At 45.7% G+C, this 27,224-nt stretch overlaps 2 long non-coding RNA genes across 3 annotated transcripts; one reads left to right on the top strand and one right to left on the bottom strand.

Moving 5' to 3' along the window:
• Positions 1-850: 850 nt before the first annotated feature.
• On the bottom strand, positions 851-20,251 carry LOC115287853. The gene is made up of 2 exons (XR_003906697.1): positions 20,070-20,251; positions 851-3,525 (listed from the first exon to the last, which is right to left on the bottom strand). It is a non-coding gene; the product is annotated as an uncharacterized LOC115287853 (long non-coding RNA).
• Positions 20,225-26,508, top strand: LOC115287795. Of its 2 annotated transcripts, none has more exons than XR_003906666.1 (3): positions 20,225-20,262; positions 24,830-25,192; positions 26,291-26,508. It is a non-coding gene; the product is annotated as an uncharacterized LOC115287795 (long non-coding RNA). The 2 variants fall into 2 exon arrangements; XR_003906678.1 differs by lacking the exon at positions 20,225-20,262 and adding an exon at positions 20,511-20,618.
• Positions 26,509-27,224: the final 716 nt, after the last annotated feature.

The raw sequence follows: 27,224 nt of genomic DNA, 5'->3' as shown, positions 1-27,224 counted from the left end.
ACACTATGGTACCTCCACACTGCGCTATGGAACTCTGTTATACAGCATACAGCGCAACAATAGAAACATGGACATACTAATCTACGTAACTACCTGGATGTAGCTCCAGAGAATATGCTGAGTGAAAGTAACCAGAATGTTACTTACTGTATGAGTCCATGTCACTTTTCATAAAAGTGAAAACAGATTAGTGGTTACCACAGATCAAACAGGTGAAGGGGTAGGAGGAAAGTGGGTCTGGCCATGAAGGAGTCAAACATGATGGAAATGATCTGTATCTGGACTGTATCAACATCAATATCCGGGCTGTGACATTATACTACGGTTTGCAAGATGTTATCACTGCAGGGAGCTAGGCAAAGGATGTACGGATTTCTCCATACATTTATTACAACGTACCATGAATCTGTAAATTAGCCCAAAATAACAAGTTTAATTTGAAAAATGATTTAGAGGGGCACCTGGGTGGCTCAGTAGGTTAAGTGTCCAACTTCACCTCAGGTCATGATCTCACGGTTTGTGGGTTTGAGCCCTGTGTCTGGCTCTGTGCTGACACCTCGGAGCCTGGAGCCTGCTTCAAATTCTGTGTCTCCCTCTCTCTCTGCCCCTCGCCTACTCGTGCTCTCTCTCTGTCTCTCTCTCAAAAGTAAATATTAAAAGAAATAAAATAAAAAATGAGTTGTAAATATATTTAAAATAACAACATGCTGAATGGAAGTACAGGACCTGAGGGCTAGAAAGGCCTTTAGTGGTTTTCTTCTAATCCAAGGTGCCCTATAGCAGACAAAATTCATTTAATCATTTTGGTTTAAATTAATAGTTTCACTTATATACATGTTAGGACATGTGATTATGTGAAGAAACTTTATTTAGCAGCTGTTTAGTCTGAATTTATTAATGACTTGCAAAATATAATCCAGAGCATCCTTAAGGAAATGGGTTAAAATAATCCTCTCTGGCGATGAAGGAGCTGTCAGTGTGAGCCGAGGTCCAGCGGTATTGAAGAAGTGCTCTGGCCCCTTTTTTTGTGACGCCTTCTTCTATTTCATGAGAAATTCACCTTGAAAAGAATCCTAGTTTACTTCTTTGGGAAGTCTGTTGATTTGGCATGGACATTTCTTGCTTTACCTACTAGGCATATCTATTGCTTTTTCAAGTGCAGATATTTGTAGCAGATCACTTAAGTGGAGAGATTAAAGACAAGAAAACATATCAAAGAAGTATCGGTGACAAAATTCCTCAGTACCCAATTAAGAGGGTTAGAGACACCTGTCAGCTCCTTGCTATATTCCTCTGCCCACTGGCGGAATGTGAAGAAATCCACCAAGCATACTATCACAGTGTTTTATTTTTAAAGGCCATGGATGTGTACGGATATTTTTCTACCATAATGTGCTAGATTCTGCGACTGGGCATTGTCCTCCTCTGACGCAATGGATGGCTCTGATGGGAATGACTGAGCCATCTCATAGAAGGTTCTTTGTCCACATTTCTCCTGAATTCTGTTGCCAGCAGAGGAAATGAGAGGCAATAGAATCAGAGTGCCAGGAGCTGAAAGGGAAATTTAGAGGGCACGTAATTACCCTCCTCGCTCTCTAGGTAGATCACTGACATACGGAGTTCTCTGGTACCATAACAGTGACAGGATGCAGACTTCCACATTTCAAACCACTGTTTCCCTCACTTACACTGCCCCCCCAACATATGAGGTCTAATCTCAGGAGAAGAAAGGCTAGACTATATTTTCATCTTTTGTTTATGTGAGAAGTATTAGATCCTAAGTCCCTGGATGGTAAAACTTCTGCTCTTGCTATACATTGTGTATACAATCTAACTTGGCACTGTGTGTAGGCATGTACTATGCTTAGTTTTGGAATTGATCATTTGAGCACTTGTCCCTTCTTTCTTAAAGCGAGTGCTCATTTTTCTTAAGGCTGAGGGCTTGCATGGCATTTGCATAGCTCAGAAGGGAGTGGTTGTACGGAGGGAATTCTGTGTCAGGACGGCCAAGCCTCGTCAGGCGAGCCCTGGCCTGTGCTCTCGGCAGGTCTGCTTTCTCGCGGGCTGCTAACCCAGGGGCCATTTGCTCTCTCTGGCATGGTTCTCAAAACCAAGGGGTGGCCCCAAACCGCCGCAGAAAGGCATTCTTCTTACTATCTCTTCTTAACAGATTGATTTAGGGTCCAACCAACTTGCAGTGCTCCGAGTAACAAGTGTGTGTGTTTCACACACAGTTTCACACACATCCACATTTTACAAATGTGCTAAGGAAATCATGTGAATCAGATTTCTACTTGGGCATCTGAAGAGAACGGAGAACTTTTCAGGTATTTTGACATCTACTAGTATAATTGCTAATTATCTGCTTTTATGTGAATCCTTTTAATTCTCTCAAAACTATCAGATCATGCAACTTCTCTGAGAATCTAAAACTTATTGTACAGGTGTGCAGAGTTCGAAAGGAGGTCACTGATCATACGAAAATGAGCATGTGAATGGTTCCTGAAGCAAAATCTTGTACTGCTTTCTAGGTATCAGGAATGAAAGAATAAGAAACCTTAAGGTTATTCATAGTGATTGGTGTTAGATGCTGAAAGGTTGGCCACGTCCATGGCTCTCAGAATGGCTGAGCCTCTTAACCCCCTCTAACTGGGAGCAAGCAAAACTTGACAGAGATATGAGGTGGCACAAACTTGAAATGATAAAAGTGTGTATGACTGCCATGTGGCAACCCTTGTCATGCAGTGTAGCCAAATCCCCAAGCTGGAGAAAAGCTTTGCAATCAGGGGCAGCCCCCTGCTTAGGGAGTATCTTCCCCCATCACAAACCCCACAGTTCTGCTCTCTCTCTGAACTCTGGTCAGTGACCAAACTGCTATGTGCACTTCCTCCCCTGGGAAGCAGGTCAGGGAGGAAAAGACAGGTCAGCATTAATCATTCTGTTGCCTCATGAGCAAGCTAGGGTCAGTGGCCTTCCGTTTGTACATGAGAAGCAACCTGTCCCATTTTCTAATCTCTAAATCTACACTGCTAAAAAGACGATCATCTGAAAAAGAGCTCCATCCAGGACCCTAGTGCAGAGCCCGTCAGGCTCAGTTCATGATCACAGATGACTGCATGGTCCTCCTGTTCCAAGCTCCTGCGTGATGGATGAGCTGGCATAAAAGGAAACGATGACGTTGGCAGATTGCTGCCTGGACACAGTATCTCCCAGAAGCAAGATTGCCCTTTGCCAGGGCTCTGTGACCGTTGACATGGCTGGAACCGTGGATGGTCGCTGGTTTTACAGTCACGTCCTTTGATGTGGTACCTAACTGTTTCTTTGAAAAATTCATAGTGCATTCCATTTTTTAAGAGGAATAAGCAGAAGGCATGGCAAGTCCATACACATCCTTTTTTCCCAGAGGTAACATGTAGCTGGTATTTCTTCAGCCCCTCTGGCTGTTACTCCTTTGACTTCTAAACACAACTAATCAAGTGAGAACAAAATCCGAGAATAAGCCGGTGCACCCACAGATCTTGGCATCTGGGATAAGTCAGAAAGGAGAACAAAAATCAGAGAATAGAATTTATGCAAAAGCAGTCATTAATTTTGTTCTATACATCTGTGTATTTTACACTGAACTATAATTTACTAATAGTATAGTATACAAATCATAAGAATATAAATGGATTTTGACAAATGCACATGTTGGTGTCACAGTCAATCATTATTTTTAAGGGCTCAGATTTTTAAAGGCACATTAACAGGCTAATCTAGTTTCTCCATTATTTTCAAGTAAACCTGTAACTTTTTTTTTCTTTTAAAGGCCAGATCAGGTCTTGGGACTGTTGATAAATAGAGAAGGGATAACAGTCTGCTTCTTTCTAGACTGAAGTGTTTTATGTGTTTAAGCTAGGTCTGAACCCACTCTTCAGAAAGAAATTGAAATTGGGGTGAGCGTCTTTTCTTTAACTTTTGGCATTATGGAAATCTTGATGAAGCTCATTTTTAAAAATACGCTTTCTGAATGTCACAAATTTCACAAGTGTTATTTTTTCATTATTTGTTTGTTAAAAATGTACATCCAAGTTAGTTAGCATATCATGCAGTAAGGATTTCAGGAGTGGAATCCAGTGATTCATCCCCTGTGTATAAACCCAGTGCTCATCCCGACCAGTGTCCTCCTTAATGCCCCTTGCCCATCACCAGCATTATTTTTGATGTATAATTTTCATTCAAGAGGGTACTAAATTTTAGATAGTACTTTCAAAATCCTAAAACACTGGACTTATTTGAGGTACTTCCTAAAAATGTAGTCCCTTACCCCACTCCAGGTACAGTGGTTCTCTGAGAATCTGCATTCTGTCAAACGGCTCCGAACCTGGGAGACCTGGAACGCACTTTGAGAAACCCAAACTTATGGGCACCCAGGCAACGGCCCTGATGAATATCCAGTAGTGCCTCCAACCATGCAAGAGTATTCCTCTTCCCCCTTTTCAGTTCTATCCGCACCCTTTCTGGCGGGCAGGCTCTGAAGTCCACAGAGATAAGCTTGCGATCCGGCAGCACAGCTGCACGGTTAACCATGAGCCAGATGTAACAGGTTCAAAGCTGGACTTTGCTACTGGCGAGCTATGTTACTTGCCCTCTCTGTGACTTGGTTTTTCCGTCTGTTAAAATGGGAGTGGCATTTTTGAATTTTGCCAATACATTTTTCTAAAGGTCCTCAGGTTTGGGGAGGGGCAGTGACAGCGCCCACCTCACACTGCGGTGTGGATTCAACAGGTTAACGCAGGCCCCGAGTTTATTTGTAACCCCCAGATCCACACCTGTGGCCATTCTCGGACGCGCCCACTGCTCAGGAAAGTGAGTCGTGTGATGTGCACAATCTCAGCTGAGACTGAACAGGACTGACACTCTGCCTTGTTTCAGCTCTCAGACTGCAAACAAGTGTCATTTAAAAAAATTTTTTTAACTTTTTTTTAATGTTTATTTAACTTTTTTACATTTATTTATTTTTGAGAGACAGAGTGAGACAGAGTGAGACACGGGGCTTGAACACACAAACCTGATCATGATCATGACCTGAGCCGAAGTCAGACACTTAACTGACTGAGCCACCCAGGCGCCCCAAAGTGTCATTTCTGAACTCTATTTATAGTATCGGGTTTTTGCATTTTCCTGCTTTTCCTTAGTGATTCTTCAGTTTAAAATGGCCCCCAACCATAGCCCTAAAGTGTTGTGTAGTGTTTGTAAGCACAGAAGGCTTTGATGGGCCATACGGGGGTGCGTGGGGAGGGAAATACGTGCATTAGGTAAGCTTTATTCAGGCATGAGTTACTGCGCCATCAGCTGGAGTTCAACGTTGACAGGTCAGCAATATCAAGGTGTCTTTAAACAGAAACACACATACAGCAAGTTACACACTGACTAGATGATGCAAAGGCCATGGCCGCAGGCTCGCAGGAACCTACCCCCAAGTCTCCTCGAGGAGCAGCGGTTCGGTACTCCCTAATGCAGTATTCGCTGTGACTCTCTAGAACATCACTACCTCAGATAATGAGAACCTGCCGCACACTGAGTGAAGCGCCCACGGTGCGGCCGGGCACACAGATACTGCCGCAGACGTGTCTGTGAATGAAGAAATCCCTGAGCTTACAGAGTCCAGGTCCCATCTTTAAGGAGGCTGCACAAGGGACCCAGGAGGAAGCAGGAGACCAGGTGTCTCCACAGTCCTTCTAAGGAAAGCCAGGGATCCAGGAAAGGGGAATTAGAGTGGGTCAGGGCAGACTGCGCGGATGGAATTCCCTCAGGTTTAAGGCCCTTTACAGGCACTGGGGCTATGTTAAGTGGCAATCAGAGGTGCTGCTGGGAAGGCAGTGTGGTTCACTGGTCTGGTGTCTGAGGTTCAGAATCACCAGGAGATGATGAAACACCTGCTGAGGCAAATTTCCCCCAGCCTCACCTCAGAAGTTCTGATTCACAGTCTCTAAAGAGGGGTCCAGACATGTGTGGCCTTGAGCTGCTCCCCAACACCAGTCTAAAAACAACACTGGGATCCACTCGGGCAAGGCACTCCTCCTTTGGAACGGGACCGGCTTGTGTTCGAATGCAGCTACTTGGCCTTGGGCCAGTGAATGAAATCCATGAACGAGCCTGGGTTTCAAGTGAAACCTGGAAGCATCATTGCTGAGGAAAACCAGAGAACATCCGTAAATTTCTAGATCTGATGACTGGGATGTTGTTAAGTATCCAATGCACGGTAGGCTGACCTTCCTTCCTGTTAGTTCATCCCCAGTTGCTGCTCCCATGCCTCACTTGGGATGCTCCCCTAGGAAGTACAGGGTTTTTGTCCAGCACTGGGGAACAATCTGTGGCATCCCCTCCCTGTGGCGGGGCTCACACAGCTGGCTTAGAGCAAATAGCTATGAAGGCACCTAGGTGGGAACTGGGGACTTGACCTAGGCTCACTTTCCTTGCAGTTTCTGCAAGCCAGGGAAGCCTGCCACAGCCTACACTGCTGGTGAGAAAGGGAACCACAAAGAAAGCATTCCTTCCTTGGGCCTGATGTCAGCCTCCCTTAGGAACCTGATCTGGAGCCCTAAGGGCTTTGCAGATGTCACTGGTGAACTGAGTAAGGGCAGACAGGCCAGGTGGGTAGCGTGGGCACCGAGCACAGGTGGCCACCGGCTTCAGCCACATCTGACACCAGCTGAAGCCTCCCCAGAGCCCTGTACAGGCCCTCCAGACCCCCTCTGTCTGCCACTGTCCAGGGTGTGGCCCTGAGCCACAGCTCTGCACTGCAGGACGAGCTGTCCTCAGCGAGGAGACCCATCGGCCTTTTCTACTTCCTCCCCTTCTACCCCTAATGTCTTGTCCAAGCCTGTCTCCCTTCCTGTTGTCTCCACCCTCTGCCCCAACTCCTACCCAGTCTCCACAGTTAAGTTTCTGCAGGCCTTTGTCATTCGTGGTTTCCCTGGATCTTGGCTAAGGGCTCTGCAAGTAGAAAACCTCATCTCTGGTGGCAGAGCCACAACCGCCAATAAAAGCAATCTCCCTGTGACTCTTTGGCAGAGTGAGAGAAAGCCCCACTTGGTTTCCCTTCCATTCCCCTTGACTGGGTTTTGTTCCAGCCAGTGTCCAGGGCTTGCTGAAGTTCAGTCCTGTCCATTTGAAGGCAGGACTCATATGAATATGCATCAAAGCGCTGTCAGTGGAGTGGAATTCTCCTAGACTTTTAAGTATGTTCTGTTGACATCTTCTGCCCTGACTGAAAAATGCCCTCTATAGGGCAGCTACACAGGGCAGTGGAGAGTTGAAAATTTACAAGCACATGCATTATATTACCTGACATTTCTTTGGCGCTGTGTGTCAGGCCTGGTGTGAATGAATTAACTCATTTAATAGTTCAACACCCAAGGAGTTAGGAACTCTTAGAATTAGGTACTATCTTGATTTTAATGGTAAGGATATTGACACATAGAGAGATTAAGTAACTTGGATAGGAGCACAAAGCTCAGAAGCAGCAAGGTCAGCATTAGAAACAGAGCAGAATGTCCCAAGTCAGCCCTTGTGGCCTTTTCATGAAGCTGAGCTCTAAAATAGCATTTTTCAACATGAGAAACCACTGACTGAACCTTAGGGTTCCTGGATACCCTGGGGTCTGTCAGGGGTGGGAGGTACCAAATCTGGGGGGGCGGCTAGTGACCCAGTTTCCACCCCTCTCCCTAACCCATCTCCCCCGGCATCTGCTGCAGCCCCAAACCTGTGCTTTTCTCTGTTATATACCATGGACTCCCATGTGGGCCTTGGCTAGAAAAGGGAACCTAAGGGAAGTGCGTAGCTCATCAGACAGAGTTCCACTGGTCCAGGACAGTTTGGTTGGTGTTCATAACTCCAGCACTTAGAGGGAGACCTGGTATTTGGTGGCTGCCCAACAACTGCTTGTTGAATGAGCAAACGATGCTGCCACCACTGCCTTCCCTTTCTCCCCAGTGACGAGGGGATGAGCCCAAGAAGGAGAAGAGTGGGACTGAGCGGCAGAATGCAGCAAGCACGGCCCTGGGAGTGACGCTTTGTGACTCTGCCACTCATCCAGGGAACTCAGCAGGCCTTGAGGGCCTCAGCTGTAGACTCTGGGTGTTGGGATTAAAAACCTTGAGTTCTAGTATGAACCTTACATTTCTATGAGTCAACAGCAAGGACGCCAGAACCGGGAGCCAGCTGAGCATCAAAGGTGTCAATCACATCTCTTATCTCTAACCAGGGAATCCTTCTCCTTCCAGGGAGCACACAGGGCACACTGTTTGATGTTATCTCTGGGAGCTCCCCTGGGGAAAAATAAACATGAAACCTCCCAGGGAAAGAAACAGATAGGTAGAGACAATTATTTTTAAGTATAAATGGGTCAAGGATAATAAGTAGGAGTGGGACCATGAAGAAGGTTCTGTCTACAGAGACAATGTGGAAAAAGGAATTACACAGGCTGGAAAGTGAGAGCACCTACAGGAAGACCCCACTGTCACTTGGTCAGAGGCAGAACAAACACAGAGACGATGCCAGGCAAGTCACACCCCTCAGACTCATGTACACACATTAAAAGTCAAATATATCAACACTCGCCTGTGAGAGTGAGAAATAGCCCTCGTCAGAGACATTAAGATAATTTTAAAAATCAATCCTTTTTACAACAGATTTAAAATGGGATTCCTTCTACTTTACTTTTTAGGTGAGGCACCTGTACTCATTTCCTGGGTTGCGGTAACAAATGAGCTCACCTGGGTGGCTTAAAACAACAGAAATGCCTTCTCTTGAAGCTCTGAATGCTGGAAGTCACAAGCAGTATCACGGAGCTGAAATCAAGACCTCAGGAAGGCTGCGCTCCCTGAGAAGGCTCTAGGACAAGGGCGGGGTGTTCTTGCCTCCTCTGGCTTCTGGTGGCTGCTGGCATTCCTTGGCTTGTGGCCGCAGCTCTCTCAACTCTATCTTCCTGCTTATGCTACCTTCTCATCTTCTATGTGTCAAATCTCCTTCTGCCTTCCTCATAAAGACACTTATGATTGCATTAAGAGCTCACTTGCACAATCTGAGATAATCTCAAGGTCCTTAATTTAACCATATCTTTTGGCATCTAAAGTACTAGTCACCTGATATCTTTGGGGGATGTTTTTCAACTGACTGTGGCAACAAAACGCCAAGAATGAATTGCTAGGTGCCAGGCCAATACAGGACCCAAAAAACTATCCAAAGGTGGGGGTCGGGTGGGGGTAGGGAGGGATCAAACAACAAACACCATCACGCATCTAGAATCACCTAGCTAGATAAACAGAGATGCATGCTAGACAGGCCAGAGAGAGCCATCAAGATGCTGCTCATTCCTCCCCACCCCATGGAGGAAGACAGAGAACCCTCCCCTTCTTGAGGCCATGGAAAGTGCCGCCAGGGACAGTGGAGCAGGTGACAGAGTCGTAGCTTGGCCGCACCCGCCCTGAGTGTGCCCTGCACTGGCCGGCACAGGAGAAGCTGGGGGCCAGAGCACAGGACTGCAGTCAGCGCTGCTCACAGCCCCATTGGGCTCCACGTGGCTCATAGTGGGGGCGCTGGGATCCAACAGAGGAACCCAGACACAGAGGCCCCAAGAATGAGGGAAGCATTATCATAATGGGCTTCCCAGAGAACGGCACAACCCAAAAGTGCCCCAGAGAGCAGCAGAACTGGTCATCTGTCAGAGCCCATGTCTGATCCACTGTGATTACATCTGTGCCCCTCTAGAAAGACCTGTGGCCCTTCTCACCCTCCCATGGCCCAGCTCTAGCCTCAGAGAAACCAAAAGCAGTTCCATTAGGCAGAAAGAGGAGGGAAGATCCTATCATCAGACCCTGAACCCAAGACAGGCACAAAATGGGAGAAGGAAAGCTTTAGCTTTGGGTGAAGTTTTCTACTGGGGTGTCTATTCTGAACTCGCCATTTTAATTATTGAAATGCTTAATTTTCAAAGTGAGACTCATCTGGGGACTTGGAAGACCCAGAGGGCTCTTTATTACCAGCAGTGACAAAGTCACTGGACCTGCCCGAGTCTTCCCCCAGCAACAGGGAACAAACCAGCCCACAGAATTAGCAAATGGATTCGAACACACCAGGGAGGAAATTAAGTGGTTTTCTGTGTGCACCTCATTAAGTCTAGCCCACTCACTGCGATGTCTGGATTTCTTTTTATCCTTTGGTTTCTTTTTATTATTTAGGGCAAAAATCTGGATTTTGCCCATGTTCATAAGCCTCCAGGAAAGGCCATAAAGGGCACGTGTGCCAACTAGAGCTGCCCAGGTCTTTCTATTTTCGAAAATGAACTGCACAAATCACCTTCACAATGTATGTCCTTAAGCCATGGATTGCAAGGATTTCTGGGTCAGTGGGGAGTGCCTGCATTTCTACAATTAGCTGAACCGGTAGTCTCCCTAACTTGAAGAGCTACAGTTTGCTTGGCTTCCAAAGACCAGGCCCGTGGGCTCATTTCAGTGTCCATACAGCATCTGTATCCAGCTCGGGAACACAGTTCACTGTTTTACTCATTCTTCCAGTGCCTGGGAGTCCCCATGCCTTTTATCACCCTTTGTGATGACCATGTGGTTATCTCTGCATTTATCTGCTCCTAATGTTAAGCTGCCCCTTAACAGTTGCAGCAGACAAAGGGGGGCTGGGATAGAATAAAAGTGTTTTAGACCAGGCTTCCCTCTTCGATTTCTCTTCTTTGTAGGCTCAGGCAGTGAACTTGAAATCTGAATCAGGGTGATAAGCAGAATCATGGTTTCCCATAATCTCTGGTGGACTGGAGAGCATCCCCCTTCCTAGTTGTGGATGGTGTCCTCAATACGGGCCAGGACACAATTCGGAAACATGGAAATGGCAGCAGGTCAGCAATCAGCAGACCGGTGATGTGCTCCCGGGCCAGGAATTTACCATTTGCATGCCATTCTTCATCTGTGCAATGGGCATATGATGGCGTCATGACCTGTCCAACCAGGCTGAGAAAAGCCAATGAACCAAGGACTGGGAAAGTGCCAATGCTCATATTCAGGAGGATGAAAATAGCCAATTGTCCTTGTAACAGAGGTGGTAACGAGAGTTGGGACTCCTCCATGAGGATGATGACTGATCACTTATTTAACTATTTGTACCCCAGGCAGAATGAGGGGACAGCAGTAAGTCAGTAGGATGAATAGACTGGACATAAGATCGTATAACAAATACACACTCACACACACACACACACACACACACACACACACAGGGATGGATATGTACGTGTGTGTAATAGTCTTACAAAGTAGAAGCACGAATGATAACTCACTGGGCATATTCTAGCAGATGCATCCTAAGTCAGTAGCAGGGGAAGCTGGAAACTAATTCTGTTAGCATCCAGAACCTTGAGAAGCCTCAGGAATTGGTAGCACAGTTACCTTTGGAAGTCAGGATGAATGAGGGGCCAAAAAGGGTGTAGTTAGTTAAAAGTTTATTTACAAAACAGTGAGGTGTACAGTCCTCTTGCCAACTCCATATGGATTTCCCACCCCTCCCCCTTGAGATTGGAGGCTGATTTTCTGGGAAGACAAAACAGAATCGACAGACCAGTGATCACCAGACCAGGTGAGGGCAAGGGTGCTTGGTTGAAAACAGGCGGATTAACTAAGATATTCTCACCCTTCCTCCCTATTTTGGAAGTGCTGGAATCCAGGGGAACACTCTTCAGAGAGAAGACTGGAAGATCCTTCTCTGCGGAATGTGATCAGCCTGAGAGAAAAGACCCAAAGACACTGGCCTGGCAGTCGCCTGTAGAAATGCACAGCGAAGCCAGTTAGACGCTCCTCCATACATGTTTCAGCTTTCTCTAACACCTAGAAGCAGACAGCCAAGGACCACAGGACATCTGAGGCAAGTCTCAGATATGAAAAGCTGATTCCAGAAAAGATAAATAGAAAGAAGCAACTTGGAGTAAACAGATACTATGCAAGGATATGAGAATTACTCCCCGCCCTTGTCAAAAACAAACAAAGAAATTTATCTTTATCATTCTCAGAGAGATAACAACATATCTTACCACTTAGAAACAAGCATGGAGTTGTTTAAGAAAGGAAGGAATAACCATGTAGCGAGCGTACCACACAGCTCATGGGAAAACAGCATTTTCATAATCTGCAGAATGCAATCTGCTGTGATATAATCAAGACAATGGTGCAGCCATACAGCAGTGAGCAGTGATGGGCGGTCAAATCCATGCCATCCTCTTCCATGTGGGAAGATCAGAGCCAATGCTTAAAACTGCAAAAAGCAATTATAAACAATACTGGTGAGAGACATACACACACATATGAAAAGAAAAAGTAAAGCCCCTGAAAGTGATAGCCTTGAGAAGAGAAAACTGGACAGCTGGGGGTGGCACTAGAGGGCTCATAGAATGGCATGTTGGGGAATGAGCTCTGAGAATTCTTTGATTCTTGAAACCATGTGTGTATCATATGAAACCCAAATTATAAAAGAGCTTAGGCTCTGGCATCAGGCTGTCTGGATTAGTAACTGGGTCTCATCCTTGGCTCCCTAGAGGACATTGGGCAATCAATCTATTTCGTCTCTGAGTGCCTGAGTTACCTCCTCACCTGCCCAGCTGGGATCATACTGTACTACATTATGGAACTGTTGGAGGCTGCAGTAGGATAATATGGGTAAGGCTTAGAGCATGGAACCCGGCACATAGTATGTGCTCAGTAAATGCTGCCTAGTGTTTTCCTCGTTGTTTTCCCACCCACAGGGATCTGACTGAATCGGCCTGGGGTGTAGCCTAGATACAGAGGGTTGAAAAGCTACCCAGGTGATTCTAACACACGAATGAAAACAGTGGTCTACAGCTTGGAAAAAGTGATAGGGAATAGAACTACTGCTTCAAAAATGATTCATTCCTGCATGTTTCACTGTCCATCATCCCACTGGAGCCCTATATCCTCCAGATGATAAAGATATGGAATGTCAGCACCCCAGTGATTCTCATTGTTCAAAACAGTAAAACTTGATGGAAATGCTGACTGCACACAGAAGTTTTCTACACTGAACCCCACTTGCTCACTGAATTAGGTTTGATTGCAAACATAAATGTCCGTAGGAAAATGCTGGCCCCGAGACAGCAGTAAGACTCTGGCTTCAGACTGTAGCAAAAATCTTAAGAGCACACAGTGTAAGTATAAAAACATTATGAAAAGCAGTAGTAAGTGCTAAGCTTTTGGGGGGTTCAACCACTGGAATCTTCAGAACACTCAGATTGAACCAACATCAGAAGCTTGGGGAACAAAATCCATTTATTTCGTCCTTAGAGATTTACAGGTCCACTTCCAATTTCCAATACACACAAAGTAGCTCAAGCAGAAAAGGGAGTTTGTAGGCTCAGGTCACTGGAAGGACCATAGGGTGGTCAGCAGAGTGAAAGGAAGGGCAGACGGAACCAGAACTTTAGGGACCAGCATTGGAAGTCACAATGCTCATCACATTCCAGGCCCCTCCCCGCCGGATGTGCGAAGACAACAATACAGAACTGAGAGATAAACAACATGCAAAAATAAAGAGAGGTCCACCCAGAGGATAAAGATTTGTTCAAGAGCAGTGAGGAGGCCAGTGAGACCCAAAGACGAGGGTGACAGCAGGTTGTAGGGTAAATATCGTGAGACTTTGGCTTTACTCTGAGTGAGGTGAGGATCCTTTGAAGGATTCAGAGGAGTGACAGAATGTAATTAATGCTTCAAAACTGTGCAAGCGAACAAGCAAATGACTTCTTTGCTGTTCACAAAAGTGAACGTGGATGAGCAAACCAGGAGCAGGAGGTAAGAGGCTACTACTTTCCAGGGGAGACACTGTGCTGGTTGGACTTAAGGTGTCATGGTAGAAATTATGAGATGTCATCATGTCACCAGGATCTGGTTCTATGTCAAAGGTGGAGGCTAAAGGACTCGTGGGTAGATTTCACTGGGCTGCAAGGAGAGCAAGACATGGTTGATTTCATGCTACCCGGACACCTTCCCTCCCAGTGCATCCTCACAAATGCATCGATCCATCTTTCATCTCTGTCTGTCCTTGGCTTCATTCTAATTCTCCACATGGCAGGCAGTGACATGGTGTCCAAGAGCCCGGAATTCATACCCTCCCATTTAGCAACCATGGGAGCACGTCTGTGCATCAGACCTCAAGGTCCCCTTGGATCAATCACTGTTGTCAGGAAGATGCATTTAATGATTGTCCAGATCTAGAATACACACTTACCCCCAGGGACTCGTTTCCAGAATTAGAGTGTTAGGAAAAGCTTTCCAGGCATGCAAACAGTCTAACCCATACCTCCACCCCAATGAAAACCAACTTGTTTCCCCTTTGAGGTTTCTCTTCTTCCCCAGATGCTCAAGTCTCTCCCTCTCCCTGAAACTCAGAAGAGCTTTCAACATGGGGCACTCACCTCAAAAGGGATACTATTCTTTCATTATCTAACAGTAAGAAATCAAATTAATTTTAAATCTGGCCTCAGGATCCAGCTTAGTCTGTCATTCAAAAGCAGGTGGCATAGGGAGGGGAAGAGAGACAATTTCAAATTGCCAGAAAGATCCTCCATCCACCACCAGCTTAACTGCTGAAAGAGTCTCTCAAATGCTTTCACAAAAAGCTGCACAGAGAAGCATTTCTAGTCAGTTCTCCGAGAGTCCTGATATGTTTTACAGCAAGGTATGCCTGCGTTTTCCATCTTACCTAGGCCTTCCCTTAACTCTCTGTCAACTAAGAATTCTTGGCTGCAAACCAGCTCTACCCCTAGCATTTGTGAGTTCTCGAAAACCTCTGCTGAAGAATTGAGGAAACAGGGCAGAGTCTGAAAATATGTAAATGCGGTGGCAATTCAGAATCCTGAAGCCTGTGTTTTCAAAATGGCAGGGGGCCCAGTGAGCTGTGGCGTGGGCTGCTGGGCCACATTAACATTCAGTGACTCTGCCGTGAGGAGTCTGATCACTGGTCCCACCAAGGCTGCCATCTTTATTCTTCCTTCTGGAACACCTGCTCCCACAGTCACTGAGAAAGACTGATCTCTGTTGACAATTTTCCCTACCCCAAACACCCTTGGGCTGTTTATGGTAAATAGTGCACACTAGTGAGGTTTTATTGATCTCTTTTTCCCAGACACCCCTCCGCCTCCTCCCACGCCAGTCTGATTTTTGTTCGTCTGCCACCTGGAAGCAGCAAATGTTGCACCTCTTGCTTTTCTGCATACCAGAGGCAACGATAATATTTACAGTGGCAGTGAGAGGCCCTCCTGCTGCCTTCGCAGTGCTGGGGCTCAACGGTGGTGAGCCCCAGGGAGAGCCAAAGGCAGAGAAGGGCTTCTTCCCTCTGCACACCTAGGGAGGTGTTCGCTCCTGGCCCAAACTCCAGATGTGACCCCGTACAGAAGAAGACCCCTCCCTTGGCCATCTGGGGCAATGGTAACCAGGGACCTTCTAGAATTTCCAAAAATGGAAGGGTGTCCCTCTAGGTGTTCCAGGAAAGGTTAAATTTGCTTTTGGAAAAGAGTTACAGAGGAGATGAACACAACTAGTGGAATTTGATGAGTTGTCTTCAAGCAGATTTCATGTGCCCCAGAGGAAACAAAGATAATCCATTAGGGTATAGGAAGAAAATAATATTCATTAATTAATTTAATTAATGTAATTTTGTATATATTTTTATTTTTTTAATCTTTTTTAAAGCTTATTTATTTACTTGGAGAGAGAGAGCTGGAGTGGCAGAGAAAGAGAAAGAGAATCCCAAGCAGGCTCCACATTGCCAATGCAGAGCCCAATGTGGGACTCATATTCACCAACTGTGAGATCATGACCTAAGCTGAAATCTAGAATCGGGTGCTTAATCAACTGAGCCACCCAAAACCCCTGTATATAGTTTTAAATAAATATACTAGTATAGAAGTATAACTGTCACTTAAAAATGAATACAGAATTTGAGGCTACATGCTCAAATTGTTATTGCTTTGGATAAATGGTGAAAACAGGTTGAAAACCACTGAATTAGGAGATACTCCTTCTCTTGTCTGATGCTGAAATTCGGTGGTTCTGTGATTTTATGTCTTAGACCGAAGTCTGCCATTACAGACCTGAAAAACGGACATGAAACAGACAACTGGTGTCCCAGTGGAGCCAGATTCTAGCAGGGTTTCTGCCACCTGGAGATCTGGCTCCTGCCCCACTCCTCACCTCGAACCCCAGAGAAGAAGGTGAGGGAGGTGACAGGCACATAGGATGGGCATCCTTGCTGCCTGTCCAGAACTCCCTTCCAGGGGTGCCGCTCCACCGTGAATTGAGAATGGTTGCACCTGACCAAAAAAAAATGAATGCTTCTGTCTTTCGAGATTGTGCCACCTAGACGGTACCATTTTATTCTAGTTCAGGATACAGAACACGTCACCCCTAACTTGAAACCAGGAGGGCCTGTCTGTTAAACTTCTGGCCCAACTCTGACCACATTGTAGTTTTTCATTTGGGGTTTAAGATACGATTTTTCTCAATCTTCCACATATCTTTACTCCTTTTCCATTCATCTTTTCTCATTTACTTTCCTTTTTTATCATGTTTCTTTTTTCCATTATTTAACATCACCTTCCTCTTCCTTTCTGAGATCTGTGGCCTGCTCAGGGCCAGCTCCCTTCAGGCAGTACAAACCCCATTCCATTTGGTAACCATTTTTTGGTCTTTTTTTTTTTTTTAAGTTTATTTATTTATTTTGAGAGAGAGAAAACAAGTGGGAAAGTGGGGGAAAGAGAGAATCCCAAGCAGGCAGAGCCTGATGCGGGGCTCAACCTCACGCACCATGAGACCATGACCTGAACCAGAATCAAGAGTCAGATGCTTAACCGACTGAGCCTCCCAGGCGCCCCACATTTGGTAATCGTTTTGTAAAGACCGTGTGGGGAGTCTGAACCTTCTCTTCAGCTGTTCCACATCCCTTCAGCAAGTCTAGCCCATTCTCCCAAACACTTTCTGCATGGAAAACTATGATCTATTTTTTAAAAAACACACAGCTTAGACATCATCTTTTCCAGAAGCCTTCCCTGGTTCCTCATACACCATCCACACAAGCTAACCCATCCCTTCCTTGTACTTTCTGCAAACACTTTATTTTGTATTGGGATATAACTGACATGTAACATTGTTATTAGTTCCGGGTGTACAGCTGAGACTTGGTATTTGTATGCAGTGCACAGTGATCACCATAATATGCCTAGGTGGCATCCATCACCATACAAAGTCAGCAAATTTTCTTTCTTAGGAGACCTTTTGAGATCTACTCTCTTAGCAACTTTCATATATACAATACATGTTATTTTTTAAATGCCTTTTTTTAATGGTTTTTATTTATTTTTGAGAGACAGAGACAGTGCCAGCAGGGGAGGGTCAGAGAGGGAGACACAGAATCCGAAGCAGGCTCCAGGCTCTGAGCTAGCAGTCAGCACAGAGCCCAATGCGGGTCTCAAACCCAGGAACCATGAGATCATGACCTGAGCCGAAGCCAGATGCTTAACCGACTGAGCCACCCAGGCGCCCCTGACAATACATGTTATTAACTGCAGTCACCACCCTGTACATTGTACCCCCAGGACTTAGTTGTGTTGTAACTGGAAGTCTGTGCCGTTTGACCTCTTCTGCACACTCTTCACAGCACCAATGACACTTGGTCACACCAGTATATTGACATGTCCATCTCACTTGCTGGTTTATAAACTCATCCAAGGCCAAGGCTGAAACCCTACCCACAGCTCCTAGCACAGTGCCTGGTGCAAAGCAGATGCCTAATAAGTAGTGAAGGAAGGAAGGACACCTGAAGTCAACTCCTCTTGGCCTCCCCAATTATCCACGAGAATGTGGCCAACTGCAAAAGTAACAATAACAAAGCTAATATTTATTGTGTGCTTTCACTGAGAAACCAATTAAATATATAAGTGGTTGAGTGGAGACCACCAGACCAATTAGTTACACACTCTGTTAACTAAGAAGCAACCTCTTTCTCCCTACACACTTCGAAAAAGCATGTTTCAGACTAAATGACAGTGTCCTCCTTGTTTGGTTCCAATGGCCACGTTATTTCTTGGGGTGTTTTCTATCTTTTAATCATGTATATATATGATTATTCCTGGACTTCATGGATTTGAATTCATGGACTTCAATTTTGCACCAGAAACAGTGACATTTCTTGTTCCTGGCAATTTCCTGGAAACTTTTCCCCTTCTTTTTTGTTCTCTCTCTGATCTGCCCACTCTCCTATTCTCTCCGCTTCTATATAAAGTCACTATGAGGACAGACGTGATAATGTTTGTAAATTGCCTTGAATTCCTACAAAGGAGGTTTATAAACTCAAAACACTATTGCTTTTTGAGATGTTATTTTTAGTGCTCTGCAAACACCATTAACATATCTTTAGAGATAAGAAAGGTCCTGTAGATGGCTGGTAGTGACCGTCACACAGCAATGGGAATATACCTGGTCCACTGCACTGTTCATAGTGGTTTTGATGGTAAATTTTATGTTATGCGTATTTTACTACAATTTAAAAAATTAATAGATAAATAAAGAGTCAATAACAATCTACCTGTTTAGAAAGCAGTTTTCCTGGCATCCATTCCCTGGGGCCCCCTGTTTTGCCTATTTGCTTCTTCTTGTCCTTTGATCTATTATCAGAACATCACAGAGGTTGAGGAAGGACAAGCTGAAAAGGTGGAGGTCAGGGGCCCTCCTCACCCCTCCTTCCCATGTTACTGATGCGGAATGAGGCTCATTTGAACAAAACGGTCAACTACAATTTCAAGTTCCTAATTGCAGGTCCAAATTTGTTTTCCTGGGAGAAAGTAGTACATCATTCATTAGCAGCAATACCCCTATAACCATCACAATCCAAATCCGTAACCTCCTCTGTCACACCACTCTTGCTGGCCCTGGGAAGGGGGACGGGGACCTGTGCCCAGCATGCTGAGACACCCTGCCATCACCCTGGCCTCCTCTGCTCCTCTAGGGGTGACAGGCCCAATGGCCACACACTGGAGTATGTCTGATTTCTGGCCACCTGTCCCTTGGGTTTTACATGACCAGCTTTTAACTCAGTACCATCCCAGAAAACTGAACACCAGATTTCACCAGAAAATGGACATTTTACACCTGGATTATAAACTGTCATCAAGGGGCTTTCCGAGAGGTTGACATAATCTGAGCGCCGCCACAGTAACTGAACCGGGACCTGTGGAAAGAGCGCTCTCTGGAAACGCGTCTGCTGCACACAACGTGATCACCAGGCAAGGCTGAACCCCAGAGAGGGAGCACCTCCGCGCTAGCAACAGAGAGACTTTTAAAAGAGTGGGAAGGGACCTTAGCGATCCAGTCCAACCCTCTCATTTCATAGATAAGGACCTGACCCTCTCATTTTATAGGTAAGAATCTGAGGACTGAGGCAGGTAGGGTGCCCTCAACGACCTGTCAAAGGCTGCTGGCCAGTCAGCTCCGTCTGGGAGTGGAAGCCAGGCATTTTACCGGCCGGGGGCCAGTGCTCTTCCCGCCACACTATTCCACCTGTGGTGGGGGTGGAAGAAAGGTGTGCACGGGCTTTGGGGCCAGGCGAGCCACACATCCCTCCTCTCTCCCTCAACTGTAACGTTTGGCCAAGTCACCCTCCCTGAGCCTCTGTTTCCTCTATCAAATGGGCATAATCACTCCCATCTTTCAAGATGGACATGAAGGTTCAATCAAATAATGGGAGTCAAGTGCCACGGCTTCTGGCCCAGTAAGTGCTCCACAATGGCCGTACCTAGGATTTACCCTCTTGCAATTGCCGCCCCCCCCCCATCCAGGGGGGCGATATGTCCCAACACCCCCGGCGGATGGCTGAAACCAGGGATAACACCAAACTGTCTACATACACTGTTTCACATGCATACATACCTATGATAAAGTTTAATTTATAAATGAGACACAGCAAGAGATCAACAATAATAACTAATAATAAGATTATACAATAAATGATTATACCGTACTCACCCTTCTTCTTGGTAGACCTCAAGATGATACAACGCGCACACAAAGGGAGGGAACTAGGCGAATGACGTAGGAGTTGTAACAGAAGGTGGGTGGCTCCCGGACTTGTGACGTTGATGTAATGACATTATGACGCTGACGTTGCAGCCTCAGAAGGAGGAGCCTTTGCCTCTAGCCGGCCGGCGGTTGCCTGTGGGTAAGTGAGACCTGGAAAGCGAAACGGGAGACTGAGAAGGGGTTGCTACTACCATTGGGCCACCGCGTCTTTCTGAGCGTGATGGGCCTTATCCCGGGCAGGATTCCAAGTGCACCGTGGGTCCAGCTTATTGGCCGGGGGCAAATCCAGAGCCAAGAGCGAGGGCTCCAATTTGGAATGGAGGAACGCCTGAGAGGAAGGCCGCCCCAGCTCGCTGGGGTGCCAACAGGGCTGGGGGACTCTACGCAGCTGGCTGGCATGTCCAAGATAGCATGTCCTGACACGCGTGATGGTAATTAGAGGACTTCCAAAAAAATCAACAAGCGCAGCAAAGAATAAAGCCCTTACGCTTCCAGGTTGGAAAAAGAGAGGTTACTGCCCATCAGCAGGCTTGAGGGAGCAGGCAGATTAATGTGGGAGGTGCTATCCAAGCACATGTAGAGGAAGGTCCACAGAGCTTTATTTCGTGGCTCTGGGTGTGGGGAGGGCACACAAAGAACGCTAATGGCTTAGCTGTCTCACGACATAACATAGGACCCATGCAGGCCAGCGGTCCTCCAAGTATGGTTTGCCAGCAGGCGTACCTGGGAGTTTGTTAGATGCAGATTCTCTGTCCCCATCTTGAACCTACTGAATCTGAAAACTCGGTTGGGTTCCAGCAAACTATTTCCCAAACCCTCCAGGTGATTCTTAGATAGCTACAATTTGAGCACCACTGACCTAGTCCGTTTCTCCTGATTTCCTGGTTGATAGCCCAGTGGCTATCAATCTTGGCTGCATAGAAGCCGCCTGGTGCCAAGTCTACAGCTCCCGGCAATTAAATCAGAATCTCGGATCAGACCCAGGCGCCAGCTTTTTGTGAGACTCCTCAGGTAATTCCAAAGTGCAGCCAAGCTTGAGACCCACTGATTTGGAGCAAGAATTTGAATGAGGCAGTAAGTCATTCATACCATTTGTGTGAAGGCGATAGCGCGTGAGAGTATCAATCAACTCAGAATGCCAGGGGGCGGGGGCGCCACCATTTTTGTTGCTCAGAGTCTTCGTGTTTGTTTTTCCCACCACTACTTCAACTGTCCACTGTAGGTTCTGTATCCCCAAGAGACGTTCTGAATACGTTTGTTCCTCCTACCCATTCACCCACCTTGACTACTATTGAATTAACGTTATTGAATTCACTGGCGGGTGTTAAGGAAGTGTTACAGCAGATCCAAGAGGAAGCTCTAGGCATTCTCTTGGAATCCACCAGTGAATTTCCAAACTAAAGGCAATTGTGTTTACATCATAGATGCGTCTCTTCTGTGTCAGGTTTTGTCTATAGTGTTCTTTATGTTTACATATTTTATTCAGCTTTCGGTTCAGATCAGCACCAAAGCAAGCTCAGAAAGCCCTACCTGGTTTATGTTTTGTTTGGCCTTTTGAAACATGCAAGTGTTTCATCTGGTAGAAGACTTAACATTCGAGACAGTAGGTGGTCCTCGCCAGTTTCCTCTGCGGGAGAGGGGGTTGGAGGGGGGGTGTGGACAAGAAAAGAGAACCTGTTGTCTCCCCCAGTACTCTGTTGAGTGGATTATAAGAAAGTTGGTAAATAGCCATGGGACCAACACTTTCAGGTTCTGATAAAAATGCTATGTTTAAAAATGGGACCAATAGGATAGCATACCTAAGATGTCATAAAGGCTAACCTTATGGTTTTAGCTTCAGACCAATTATTTGGAAGTTTTAGCAATCTTCCAAGAAGCTCAATGTAGAAATGGGTACAGTTTGTGGAGATAACAATTTTTAGTCTGCCAATACAAATCACACGTTCCTTCTCTGAAGATTTTCTAGGGTACCAACTTCCACTATGTATCCAGGAGTTCTGAGGCTCCCTAAGTTCTGTTTAGGGAGAAATGGAGATTGAGTATACTTGTCTATGTTTCTATGCACTTGTTAGGATAACTCATCACCCTGATCTCTCTGCAACTTTCCTGTATTAGCACTGAAAGTTCCATGTCCACTTTTCTTCCTGAGCAAACTGGGATAGTTGGTCACCCCACATAGTGCCCCGGGCTGCTTGTTGACCATCTATATCTTTATAAATCTTCCCCTCTGACTCATGCATGCTTTATCTCAAACAATCAGCACTTGATGCTTAGAACACACACACACACACACACACACACACACACACACTAAACACCCCCAGTTCCTTCCTCGCAATTCTATCGCAAATACATTCTCTTATGTTGCTTGAATTTCTACTTCATGTTTTTCCCACTGCCATCACCACCCTATCTCTCCACAGGATGATTCCAAAAACATCTTGTTCTTTTTAATCAGGCTGCCAGAACAAATGCAGAGCAGAGAGAGTGATTCCCATTGTTTCAGAGCTGAAACCAGATGAAAGACTACATCATAAAAGTTAAAGAGTGCCTTTTTGTTCCATGAGATAAATCCTTATTACTTATCCCTAAAGTGCCAGATACTGTGCTATGCTGCTCTCACAGTAAGCCGAGTCCCTGATAGCAAGCTAATAAATGAGACAAATGTGTCCCCGTAGCTCAGAAGACTCACTAGCATCCTGCATTTCCTTGTTCCTTGATTTTCCACTGGGGTGGGCACACACAGCTTTGGTTTTTGCCATCCCTTATCTCAGGCTGCTAGCAGCAATCCACGGAATCCATTGCCAATTTGTTCTTTCTAATCCCATTGCTGTTCCAGAATTATTATAATAAGTCCAATTAATTTATTATAGTGATTCCAAATTCTGTCCACACTGAAGGTCCTTCCCTACCCATCGTGCAGCACGGGCCCTGTTGTCGGTCTACCTGAGGTCAACGCCATTTGGTGGCCGTCCCGCTAACATTCACTTTCCTACATTGAGGTTTCCCCGGACTCACCATGACCGTTTTCTCTCACCCTGTTGCCTTAAATAAGGAAATACATTTTCTTCTCTCTGAGGCTCCGTCCTTCATCCTGTATCACTTCTTTAACTTGCTTCTTTGATCATTACTGATCTGATGTATTTTTTTCTGGCCCGTTGACTACTCTTCAGCATGCAAATGTGCTTACAACACAATTACTCTTTAAAACATTTTTTTAACATTTTTATTTATTATTCAGAGACAGAGAGAGACAGAGCATGTGCATGGGAGGGGCAGAGAGGGGGGAGACACAGTATTTGAAGCAGGATCCAGGCTCTGAGCTATCAGCACAGAGCCTGACACAGGGCTCGAACTCACCAACCGCAAAATCATGACCTGAGCCGAAGTCAGACACTTACCCGAATGAACCACCCAGGCACCCCAACACAATTACTCTTAAGAAAATGTTTTTTAAGTTTATTTATTTATTTTGAGAGTGACAGAGGCAGCACAGGCCAAGGAGGGGAAGAGAGAGAGAGAATCCCAAGCAGGCTCCACGCTGCCAATGCAGAGCCTGATGTGGAGCTTGAACTCATCAAACTGTGAGGTCATGACCTCAACTGAAACCAAGAGTTGGACACTTAATCAACTGAGGCACCCAGGTGCCCCAAGAAATTTTTTTTTAAAGATGTGATCTGATTCCACCAAAACTATAGAATTCGCACACCTTTCCCTCTTTTCATCGCCCTCTGCACGTGCCTTTCTCATCCACTGATCCCATTAATCTCTCAACCTTGTGCAGCCCAGGACTGGCTCCTTCTCAACTAAAATTTTTTCCCGGGGCGTACCAATAACAACCTGTAAAACGCGGTGCCTCTTCTAGGCTCTCACCCAGCCCCACCCCTTGGCATCATGTGAGAGTGTTGTCAGTGCTGGTCTCTCTCACGTTCCGCATCCTGACCCGTCTCATCGTTCTCTCCCATGCCTCCTGCCCCCTCCCAGTCTTACCTTTGACCTCATCCTGTTCCATGGGCTACAGCTACAGCTCTATTCTCTTGACTCCCTCCTATACCCGCCTCCTCAACTCTCCCCACATTTTCTGTCCATATTTCCAACACCTAAAAGGCTGCTCCACATGGGAAAATCCCAAGATTCTCTGACTTAATATGCCAACAATCAGGTTCATTACCATCATGTCTAACACCTGTCTCCCTGGGTTTTCGGTCTTAGTCCCAGTGTCCACTCCATTAGAGACACCTACATTATTCTTGACCATTTCAATTCCAAATTTCTAGGCATTTGGCAAATAACATTGTGTTACTTTGTTTTTAATTTTTTTTAACATTTATTAATTTTTGAGAGAGATAGAGTGTGAGTTGGGGAGGGGCAGAGAGAGAGGAAGACACAGAATCCGAAGCAGGCTCCAGGCTCAGAGCTGTCAGCACAGAGCCCAACACGGGGCTCAAACCCACCAGCAGTGAGATCATGACCTGAGCTGAAGTCGGATGCTTAACCGACTGAGCCACCCAGGCGCCCTTAACATCATGTTACTTTTATCGTTGGAACTTTTCGTTACAAATGGCAGAATCTGAACTCAGGTTCAATAAGAAAAGGGGGTGTTCTGGCTTGTGGAAGCACACCACAGAAAGGGTGGTATCATGTGAATGGTCTTCTTTCTTCACCTCTGAGCTCAGCTTTCGTTTGTGTTTTTCTCATTTTTCCAGATTCCTCTGTGTGAAGGGGATCATGGTGAGCAGCAGCTCTGAAGGCACGCCCTGTTGCCAAAAATGGGAAGAGACTGTTTATATGTGCGAGGCACCATGCCAGCCACTTCAGAGCCCACGAGGCAAGAAGAAAGAGAAAAAAACATTCTCCACTGCCAATTTAGAGAATCCGAAGACAGAGTCTAAAGTGGGCCACTGTAGGTCATGTCTCCACCACTGGAGCAATCGCTGGTTCTTCCAGAACCATGAGTTGGGGTCACTGGCCAGACATGGACATTTGACTATACCCGTGAGCTTGGGTTTTGAGTTGGAAGGGCCCAGTGAACCACAGCAGGTCGAAAACATGCAGGGCTGGATTTAGAGGTAAGAAGCTGAAATGCAGAAACTCACCAGTGCTTATTAAGGTCCACAGGGTTTCGCATTATCTTATGAAAATTAATAGGCCAACAAGGAATGGTATCTCAATAGATGCTCCGTCCACCAAGGGAAGAAAAAAAAATACAGAAGAGGACCAAGACATTCCTCAGAAATCAGTTTTAGGAATACACTAAAACCCAAGTAAATGTGTCACCAAAGCCCCAAATTTTATGCCAATAGTTCCTAGCCTCTATAAGTATAGAATGTCTTTTTCAAATTAAAGAAAAGGTGTAAACTTATAAATAATAATGATTATAATGATGAACTGCATGGCGATGAGACAGGACAGCATGGCTTTGTACAACATCACCTACAGGCAGGTTTCACCTCCTGCCCTGAGTCTGAGGGCCTGTGGAGGCCTGTGGTCATGAGTCTGAGGGCCTGTGAGGCCTTTCTCATAGGATTTTGGAAGGATTTCTACCTGAAAAACTTTGGGAGGTGGTATTGAAATTGCCCACAGAAGCCACAAAAATCTCAATAATACCCTCATGGGATGTCTGTTTTTAAACAGTTTAACTTTCCAGTGTCCCTTTTTATTTTTTTTAACATTTATTTATTTTTGAGAGAGAGAGAGAAAGACGGGAGCTGGGGGGAAGGGCAAAGAGAAAGGGAGACACAGAATCCGAAGCAGGCTCCAGGCTCTGAGCTGTCAGCACAGAGCCTGACACAGGGCTTGAATGCCTGGACCATGAGATCATGGCCTGAGCTGAAGTCGGGTGCTTAACCAACTGAGCCACCCAGACACCCCTCCAGTGTCCCTTTTTAATAAGGGAAATAGTTGCCAATTTCACCTGTAGGTAACTGCACAGTTAACCTGATGCCAGTCATTGTCTGGGACTCCTTAATACCGCACCTATGGGCTGGCATTTCATGTCATGATGGGGTTCCCTCTATTTTTCATGTGTTTCTGCCTCTATATTTCCTCTGGTTATTGACTTCTCGTTCATCAGAAGATTTGTAAACATAACGAAGCCTAAATGGAGCGCACATGAATATCAATTCCATGGGATGTATTAATTAAGCCTCCTGCTGTAATACTTTCAGGCGGTATTTCTCCCAGGAGTGAATGCTGCTACCTGACAGGTGTGTGATGAGATGCAATTTTCATCTTCCATCGTCGAAGGTTCAGAAGGTACCTGGAAACATCCTGGGGGGTGGGGGTGCCCCGCATCACTGTTATGAGAAGCATTCTTCCCTGCCCTGCTCAGATGGACTTAAGAATGGATGAAAACAAATCAAGCATGTTTGGTTTCCAACGTTAAGCTATGTTATCCATTATCCTTTCCTTTCGCCTTTAAATGTGACCCAAAGACCTTCCAACAAAATGGAATGCAGCCTTGTATGAAATCCACTTAATCTCTTATTTGTGATTAATCACAGAATACTTGTCCTGAGTATTATTAGGCTGCAACGCTATTCTACTTATTTTGTAGACTTTTTTTTTTAAAGGAAAAGGAAAAGCCACTTGAGCCTGATATTAAGAAGATAGTGTGTTCTACATTTGAAACTGTACACACTGTCCATAATCTGGATTTTCCCTATAAAGAGAGAAATGCATCCTTTTGCCTGATTTCTCTGTGTGACTGTCCACTTTTACTATATGCCCAGTTCCTCTTGTTCAGTCAAATGTGTATGAAGTCTGAAGCTTTCTAAGAAATGCGCTTCCCCAGCCAGGATCAAAGGGAATGCTTCTGGAATGGGATTCCAGTAGCATGGCTCCCCTGGTTGGCTTTTTTCCACTCCACAGTAGTGAATACCTTTCAGAAACAAAGCCACCTGCCATCAGATACAAGGACTGCTGCCTCTTTGTGTGCTTGTGTGCATGTGTGTGCCTTGGGCTGGGGGACACTCGCTGTGTGTTTTGTGGGTAGAAGTTATTTACATGTCTGACTCTCTTCAGGCCATTGCAAAATGTCCAGCAAGCTGGCATTAGCCTCCCTGGAGGGCATGAAGCTCCAGATGGCCATGTTAGGGAGGG

The sequence above is a fragment of the Suricata suricatta genome, chromosome 1, assembly GCF_006229205.1.
Source record: "Suricata suricatta isolate VVHF042 chromosome 1, meerkat_22Aug2017_6uvM2_HiC, whole genome shotgun sequence".
Lineage (NCBI taxonomy): Eukaryota > Metazoa > Chordata > Mammalia > Carnivora > Herpestidae > Suricata > Suricata suricatta.
The sequence above is the reverse complement of the archived record's forward strand: the minus strand, read 5'-3'. Positions and strand labels throughout refer to the sequence as shown.